The sequence below is a fragment of the Oncorhynchus gorbuscha genome, linkage group LG11 (genome assembly GCF_021184085.1).
Source record: "Oncorhynchus gorbuscha isolate QuinsamMale2020 ecotype Even-year linkage group LG11, OgorEven_v1.0, whole genome shotgun sequence".
In the NCBI taxonomy this organism is placed as follows: Eukaryota; Metazoa; Chordata; class Actinopteri; order Salmoniformes; family Salmonidae; genus Oncorhynchus; species Oncorhynchus gorbuscha.
Window position 1 is genome coordinate 40634771 of NC_060183.1, and position 10280 is coordinate 40645050.

Here is a 10280-nt window from a genome sequence, read left to right on the forward strand (position 1 = left end):
CTTCCACCTTGTGGATTTACCTTTTTTTGTCTTGGAGGATTACCTTTGTTCTTGTAGGATTCCTTTTGAAGTTGTGGAGTTACATGTTTTCCTGAAGAACTTCACTTTTTACTTCATTAAATACACCGTCTCAAGTACTGCTGTGTCTGCCTCATCTTCTGGGTTCTGCCGACTATTTGTGGCTCAGTTGGTTAAGTGACTGTTTCTCACTCCGGAGACCCGGGTTCGTAACCGGGTCCTGACAGAAACACAGAGCCAAAAATGAACCCAGAGGCAGCCAGTTCCCAGGACCTTGTTGCCATGCTGTCCCACCACCAGGAGACTGTCCAACGCCACGAAGCCGCCCTGGTTCAGCAAGCGGCCTTAATGGCTAGACATTCTCATCTTCTGTCGGAGATGCTGACTTCCATAAAGCAGATATCTGATCGACTTACCCCGGCAACAGTTCCTGTCCCAGTACCTCAGATTCACGTACCCATGGCAGTTAACCCTCTGGCTGAACCTCGTCTTCCACCTCCCCAACGGTTCTCAGGTGATCCAAGTGCTTGTAAAGGGTTTCTCACCCAATGTTCTCTCTGCTTCGAGCTGCAACCCTCGTCGTTCCCCACCGACCGGTCTAAGATCGCATATATCATCACCCTGCTGTCGGAAAAAGCCCTGGCCTGGGCTACTGCTGTGTGGGATGCCCATAGTTCCTGCTGTGCCAGCTACTCTGCCTTTGCTGAGGAATTCAAACGAGTGTTTCAAGGTCCAAGCAGTGGTCCTGACTCAGCCAAACAGCTCCTGACTCTCCACCAAGGTCGGCGCAGCGTGACGGACTATGACATCCAGTTCCGCACGGTGGCAGCAGCGAGTGGCTGGAACAACGAGGCGCTCACGGTGTGCTTTCTGAAAGGCCTTTCCGACACTATCCAAGATGAACTGGCCACTCGGGAACCACCGGACAATCTCAAGTCCCTGATCAAATTGGCCTCACGCATTGACCAGCGTCTGAGAGAGAGAGAGAACTCAACCGTAGACCTCTAGCCCCTATCAGTCCCAGCTCCGAGTCCCCACCGTTATCCTCGCTGGCTCCACCGGAACCCATGCAGATTGGACGCATCTCCCAGGCTGAGAGAGACCGCCGGATGAGGGAGCGACGCTGTCTATATTGCGGCAAACCGGGCCATTTCCGTTCCACGTGTCCCGGGCTCCAGGGAAACGCTCTGTCCCGCACAGACCGGGGGGAACTGTAACGGGAAACATAACCTCCTCCCATCCGTCCAACTCCCGTCTGCTCATTCCAGTCACCCTTTCCTGGGACAACCACAAGCTTCACCTTCAAGCCTTGGTAGACTCTGGAGCCGCAGGTAACTTCATGGATGGTGTCTGGGCGAAGGAGAATGGCGTTCTCTCTGAACCTCTAAGTGACCCCATGAGGGTTACTACATTGGATGGAAGCCCTTTGGGATCTGGACTTGTCACTCATGTCACTACCTCCTTGCGACTTTCAGTTTCACAACACCAGGAATTGATGAACTTTCATTTGATCTCCTGTTTCGAGTTCCCTCTCGTCCTTGGATACCCCTGGCTTCACAGCCATAACCCTCACATCGACTGGTCTGTGGGCACTATCAAGCAGTGGGGCCCTACGTGCCAAGCTACTTGTATTTTCCCGAATTCCCCGAGTTCTACTCCCGAGTCTTTAGAATCCATCGACCTGACCCGAGTTCCCGAGTGTTACCATGACCTCAAACTGGTATTTAGCAAACAGAGGGCCACCATGCTACCACCCCATAGACCTTATGATTGCCCCATCGAACTGTTTCCAGGCACTTGCCCTCCCAGGGGCCGGATCTTTTCCCTATCTCCACCCGAACGAGCTGCTATGGATACCTACATCAAGGACGCTCTGGAAGCAGGCCTCATGCGTCCATCCACCTCCCCCGGCGGGAGCAGGGTTTTTCTTTGTGGCCAAGAAAGACGGTGGATTACGTCCTTGCATCGACTACCGGAGACTCAATGCCATAACCGTCCATAACCGTTACCCGCTACCCCTTATGGCCACAGCCTTCGAGCTTGTGCGGATCAGACCTGGTGACTAGTGGAAGACCGCTTTCAACACGCCTACTGGTCACTATGAATACTTGGTGATGCCCTTCGGCCTGACCAACGCCCCAGCGGTGTTCCAAGCGCTCATAAACAATGTGCTTAGGGATATGCTTAACATATTTGTGTTTGTTTACTTGGATGACATCCTCATCTTTTCGAGCTCTCTTCAAGAACACACTAAGCATGTCAGACAAGTACTCAAACGCCTCCTAGACAGCCATCTGTACGTTAAGCCGGAAAAATGTGAATTACATTCATCCCGAGTACAATTCCTGGGATTTGTAGTGGAACCCGGTCGAGTCCAAATGGACCCCAGGAAGGTAGGGGCGGTAGCGGATTGGCCCACCCCCAAATCCGTTAAGGAAGTTCAGCGTTTCCTGGGCTTCACTAACTTTTACCGCAAGTTCATCAAGAACTTCAGCTTGGTGGCAGCCCCTCTCTCAGCTTTAACCAAGGGTGGCAATGCAAGGTTTTTGTGGGGAAGAGAAGCTGAGACGGCCTTCCAAGGACTCAAGCAGCGCGTCCTCTCTGCTCCCATCCTGATACTACCGACTACGGATTAACCGTTTGTGGTGGAGGTAGACGCTCAGAGGTTGGTGTTGGAGCTGTCCTGTCTCAGAGGGGTGAAGACAAGAAGTTTCATCCGTGCGCTTTCTTCTCACACCGGCTTACCCCGGCTGAGAGGAACTACGATGTGGGGGATCGTGAACTCCTAGCGTTTAAGATGGCATTGAAGGAATGGAGACACTGGCTCGAGGGGGCTTCTCACCCGTTTCAAGTGCTTACGGACCACAAAAATCTGGAGTATATCCAGCAGGCGAAGCGGTTGAACTCTAGACAAGCTAGATTGTCTCTTTTCTTCAATCGATTCCAGTTTATCCTCACCTATCGGCCCGGGTCGAAGAATCTCAAACCGGATGCCCTGTCCCGAGTCTACGCTCCTGCCATTCGAGATGACACGGACATGCCTGTCCTTCCTGCTGCTAAGATCGTGGCTCCGATCTCGTGGCAAGTTGAGGCTTTTTGTGCTTTACCTTCCACCTTGTGGATTTAACTTTTTTTGTCTTGGAGGATTACCTTTGTTCTTGTAGGATTCCTTTTGAGGTTGTGGAGTTACATGTTTTCCTGAAGAACTTCACTTTTTACTTCATTAATACACCGTCTCAAGTACTGCTGTGTCTGCCTCATCTTCTGGGTTCTGCCGACTATTCGTGGCTCAGTTGGTTAAGTGACTGTTTCTCACTCCGGAGACCCGGGTTCTTAACCGGGTCCTGACACTCTGAGGTAGAAACAAACAGGACTACAGTACATACTCTGAGGTAGAAACAAACAGGTCTACAGTACATACTCTGAGGTAGAAACAAACAGGTCTACATACTCTGAGGTAGAAACAAACAGGTCTACAGTACATACTCTGAGGTAGAAACAAACAGGACTACAGTACATACTCTGAGGTAGAAACAAACAGGACTACAGTTCATACTCTGAGGTAGAAACAAACAGGTTTACAGTACATACTCTGAGGTAGAAACAAACAGGACTACAGTACATACTCTGGGGTAGAAACAAACAGGTCTACAGTAGATACTCTGAGGTAGAAACAAACAGGTCTACAGTACATACTCTGAGGTAGAAACAAACAGGTCTACAGTACATACTCTGGGGTAGAAACAAACAGGTCTACAGTAGATACTCTGAGGTAGAAACAAACAGGTCTACAGTACATACTCTGAGGTAGAAACAAACAGGACTACAGTTCATACTCTGAGGTAGAAACAAACAGGACTACAGTACATACTCTGGGGTAGAAACAAACAGGACTACAGTAGATACTCTGGGTAGAAACAAACAGGACTACAGAACATACTCTGAGGTAGAAACAAACAGGACTACAGTACATACTCTGGGGTAGAAACAAACAGGACTACAGTACATACTCTGGGGTAGAAACAAACAGGTCTACAGTTCATATTCATAGGTAGAAACAAACAGGTCTACAGTACATACTCTGGGGTAGAAACAACCAGGTCTACAGTAGATACTCTGGAGTAGAAACAAACAGGTATACAGTACATATTCTGGGGTAGAAACAAACAGGTCTACAGTACATACTCTGGGGTAGAAACAAACAGGACTACAGAACATACTCTGAGGTAGAAACAAACAGGTCTACAGTACATACTCTGGGGTAGAAACAAACAGGTCTACAGTACATACTCTGGGGTAAAAACAAACAGGTCTACAGTACATACTCTGGGGTAAAAACAAACAGGTCTACAGAACATACTCTGAGGTAGAAACAAACAGGTCTACAGTACATACTCTTGGGTAGAAACAAACAGGTATACAGTACATACTCTGGGGTAGAAACAAACAGGTCTACAGGATATAACTAGGCCATAACAAACAGGTCTACAGGATATAACTAGGCTATAACAAACAGGTCTACAGGATATAACTAGGCCATAACAAACAGGTCTACAGGATATAACTAGGCCATAACAAACAGGTCTACAGAATATAACTAGGCCATAACAAACAGGTCTACAGGATATAACTAGACCATAACAAACAGGTATACAGGATATAACTATACCATAACAAACAGGTCTACAGGATATAACTAGACCATAACAAACAGGTCTACAGGATATAACTAGACCATAACAAACAGGTGTACAGGATATAACTAGACCATAACAAACAGGTCTACAGGATATAACTAGACCATAACAAACAGGTCTACAGGATATAACTAGACCATAACAAACAGGTCTACAGGATATAACTAGGCCATAACAAACAGGTCTACAGGATATAACTAGACCATAACAAACAGGTCTACAGGATATAACTAGACCATAACTAACAGGTCTACAGGATATAACTAGACCATAACAAACAGGTCTACAGGATATAACTAGACCATAACAAACAGGTCTACAGGATATAACTAGACCATAACAAACAGGTCTACAGGATATAACTAGACCATAACAAACAGGTCTACAGGATATAACTAGACCATAACAAACAGGTCTACAGGATATAACTAGACCATAACAAACAGGTCTACAGGATATAACTAGACCATAACAAACAGGTGTACAGGATATAACTAGACCATAACAAACAGGTCTACAGGATATAACTAGACCATAACAAACAGGTCTACAGGATATAACTAGACCATAACAAACAGGTCTACAGGATATAACTAGACCATAACAAACAGGTCTACAGGATATAACTAGACCATAACAAACTAGGTCTACAGGATATAACTAGACCATAACAAACAGGTCTACAGGATATAACTAGACCATAACAAACAGGTCTACAGGATATAACTAGACCATAACAAACAGGTGTACAGGATATAACTAGACCATAACAAACAGGTCTACAGGATATAACTAGACCATAACAAACAGGTCTACAGGATATAACTAGACCATAACAAACAGGTCTACAGGATATAACTAGGCCATAACAAACAGGTCTACAGGATATAACTAGACCATAACAAACAGGTCTACAGGATATAACTAGACCATAACTAACAGGTCTACAGGATATAACTAGACCATAACAAACAGGTGTACAGGATATAACTAGACCATAACTAACAGGTCTACAGGATATAACTAGACCATAACAAACAGGTCTACAGGATATAACTAGACCATAACAAACAGGTCTACAGGATATAACTAGACCATAACAAACAGGTCTATAGGATATAACTAGACCATAACAAACAGGTCTACAGGATATAACTAGACCATAACAAACAGGTCTACAGGATATAACTAGACCATAACAAACAGGTCTACAGGATATAACTAGACCATAACAAACAGGTGTACAGGATATAACTAGACCATAACAAACAGGTCTACAGGATATAACTAGACCATAACAAACAGGTCTACAGGATATAACTAGACCATAACAAACAGGTCTACAGGATATAACTAGGCCATAACAAACAGGTCTACAGGATATAACTAGACCATAACAAACAGGTCTACAGGACCATCTACAGGATATAACTAGACCATAACAAACAGGTCTACAGGATATAACTAGACCATAACAAACAGGTCTACAGGATATAACTAGACCATAACAAACAGGTCTACAGGATATAACTAGACCATAACAAACAGGTCTACAGGATATAACTAGACCATAACAAACAGGTCTACAGGATATAACTAGACCATAACAAACAGGTCTACAGGATATAACTAGACCATAACAAACAGGTCTACAGGATATAACTAGACCATAACAAACAGGTCTACAGGATATAACTAGACCATAACAAACAGGTGTACAGGATATAACTAGACCATAACAAACAGGTCTACAGGATATAACTAGACCATAACAAACAGGTGTACAGGATATAACTAAACCATAACAAACAGGTCTACAGGATATAACTAGACCATAACAAACAGGTCTACAGGATATAACTAGACCATAACAAACAGGTCTACAGGATATAACTAGACCATAACAAACAGGTCTACAGGATATAACTAGACCATAACAAACAGGTCTACAGGATATAACTAGACCATAACAAACAGGTCTACAGGATATAACTAGACCATAACAAACAGGTCTACAGGATATAACTAGACCATAACAATGCGAGACAGCTAACTGTTAATGTGAGAGACAAAGACATGCTATTGCTCAATATATGTAACCTCGAGCAAGTTCAACCAATGTGGTTTGGTAAATAAAGAGGTGTGTAAATCCATAACCTGGTCCTTGAGTAGCATTTGGTCTGGCAGGCTAGACAAATATGTAAATTATAGTTTTGTTCCTGTGTTCATGTTCCATTTTCATCTGATACGCTATAGATGACACCTGTTCCAGCAGAGGGAAACAGATACTATCTGACCAGAGTTCTCCTGCATTAAACTTCAACCGGGGACTTTATCTTATGACACATGTTGCATTTGTATCTTCATAGTCAGTAATTATACACACAGGCAGGCAGGCAGGCAGGCAGGCAGGCAGGCAGGCAGGCAGGCAGGCAGGCAGGCAGGCAGGCAGGCAGGCAGGCAGGCAGGCAGGCAGGCAGGCAGGCAGGCAGGCAGGCAGGCAGGCAGGCAGGCATACGCACATGCTCTCTTTCACACACGCACGCACGCACGTACGCACGCACGCACGCACGCACGCACGCACGCACACACACACACACACACACACACACACACACACACACACACACACACACGCATGAGTTCCATGCCACAAGGGAAAATATGACAAATAGCATGTCCAGCAATGGTTGAATCAACTGGTGTGTGTGTGTGTGTGTGTGTGTGTGTGTGTGTGTGTGTGTGTGTGTGTGTGTGTGTGTGTGTGTGTGTGTGTGTGTGTGTGTGTGTGTGTGTGTGTGTGTGTGTGTGTGTGTGTGTGTGTGTGTGTGTGTGTGTGTGTGTGTGTGTGTGTGTGTGAGAGAGAGAGAGCTAAATAGATAGAGAGTCAGTGGTTATAATGTGCATCTCTCAGATAGAAACCCACGTAGACACCACAGCTTGGAAACAAGCAGTCACTAAGATCAGGTATGGCCAATTAGTAGGCCAACATACTTGAACACACTTGATAGAGAACAGAATATATGTTTCTAAATAACATTCTTGGAACGTTCTATTTTGTGTGTTTTTTATGGAAAGTTTTCTTAATTCGAGAACATGACTTGAAGTAGAACCATGATGTCACGCCTTGGTCATTGTATTTTGTGTTTTTGTTATATGTTTGGGTAGGCCAGGGTGTGACATGGGTTTATATGTTGTTTTCGTATTGGGGTTTGTATTATTTGGGATCGTGGCTGATTAGGGGTGTTGTTAGGCTTGGCTGCCTGAGGCGATTCTCAATCTGAGTCAGGTGCTTATCGTTGTCTCTGATTGGGAACCGTATTTAGTCAGCCATAGTTTCGCTTTGTATTTCGTGGGTGATTGTTCCTGTCTTTGTGTAGTATTCACCAGATAGGCTGTAATTAGTTTCACGTTCCGTTTGTTGTTTTCGTCTTTCAGTTATTTCATGTACCGTCATTTCTTTCATTAAAGTCATGAGTAACCTACACGCTGCATTTCGGTCCGACTCTCTTTCTTCAACAGACGAACGCTGTTACACATGATGAAATCTGTAGGAAATGTTATGCTGTAATACTGACATTCCCACAGAAGAATGTTGTTTCTTAACTTTCTCCGAACTATTAGAGAACATTCCCAATGTCAAAGCAGTTGCAGAACATTGTCACGACTTATGCCGAAATCGGTTCCTCTCCTTGTTCGGTCGACGTCACCGGTCTTCTAGCCATCGCCGCTCCACCTTTAATTTTCCATTTGTTTTGTCTTGTTTTCCCGGTTTATGTCTCCTCATAATTACTATGTGTATTTAGCCCTCTGTTTCCTCCATGTCTGTGTGGGGTATTGTTTATTGTTGAGGTTGGCACCCTTCCGGCTGGTTCACGCCGGGGTTTATGTTTACCCGTGTTTTGTGGCTTTGTACTTTGTTTGTGGCACTTTGTGCTACCTTACTTGTTTTGGGCATTTGTTTTTGTGACGCTGTTGCGTTCTGCTCTTACAATTTGCCTCAGTAAAGTGCTTCGTGTTCACTCATCTCTGCTCTCCCTCGCCTGACTTCTATGCACCAGCTACACCCACCGTTGACAAACATTCCTAGACCAGAATTTAAATTAAATGTAACCATGTTGAAACTTTTAGGAAACGAATTTGTCAACATTTCTGAAAATGGATATATATAGAGTTCTGGAATAAACTGTTAATATGTCATGTATAGGCTACAATCAGAAAAGACAGAAAGTAACTAACTGTCAGAGAGTATTATCTACAGTTGAAGTCGGAAGTTTTACATACACCTTAGTCAAATACATTTCATCTCTGTTTTTCACAATTCCTGTCATTTAATCCTAGTAAAAATTCCCTGTCTTCGGTCAGTTAGGATCACCACTTTATTTTAAAAATGTGAAATGTTAGAATAATAGTAGAGAGAATCATTTTTTTCAGCTTTAATTTCTTTCATCACATTCTCAGTGGGTCAGAAGTTTACATACACTTAATTAGTATTTGGTAGCATTGCCTTGAAATTGTTTAACTTGGGTCAAACGTTTCGGGTAGCCTTCCACAAGCTTCCCACAAAAGTTGGGTGACTTTTGGTCCATTCCGCTGACAGAGCTGGTGTAACTGAGTCAGGTTTGTAGGCCTCCTTGCTCACACACGCTTTTTCAGGGCTTTGTGATGGCCACTCCAATACCTTGACTTTGTGTTCCTTAAGCCATTTTGCAACAACTTTGGTAGTATGCTTAGGGTCATTGTTCATTTGGAAGACCCAAGGACATCCGAAAACACACCCATTCACATCGACAGGGCGGGGCGAGCGTTTCAAGTTCCTTGGTGTCCACATCACAAACAAACTATCATGGTCCAAACACACCAAGACAGTCGTGAAGAGGGCACGACAACACCTTTTCCCCCGCAGGAAACTGAAAAGATTTGTATGTGTCTCCAGATCCTCAAAAAGTTCAACAGCTGCACCATCGAGAGCATACTCTGGTTTGGCAACTGCTCGGTATCCGACCATAAGGCACTATAGAGGGTAGTGTGTACTGCCCAGTACATCACTGCAGCCAAGCTTCCTGACATCCAGGACCTACTGTATATACCAGGCAGTGTCAGAGGAAGGCCCCAAAAATTGTCAACAGATAGACTGTTCTCTCTGCTACTGCATGGCAAGCTGTACCAGAGCGCCAAGTCTAGGTCCAAAAGGCTCCTACCCCCAAGCCACTGCCGAACAATTAATAAAATGGCCAATGAGACTATTTATAGTGGGGCAAAAAATATTTAGTCAGCCATCAATTGTGCAAGTTCTCCCACTTAAAAGGATGAGAGAGGCCTGCAATTTTCATCATAGGTACACTTCAACTATGAGAGACAAAATTAGAAAAAAAATCCAGAAAATCACACTGTAGGATTTTTAATTCATTAATTTTCAAATTATGGTGGAAAATAAGTATTTGGTCACATACAAACAAGCAAGATTTCTGGCTCTCACAGACCTGTAACTTCTTCTTTAAGAGGCTCCTCTGTCCTCCACTCGTTACCTGTGTTAATGGCACCTGTTTGAACTTGATGCTCGAC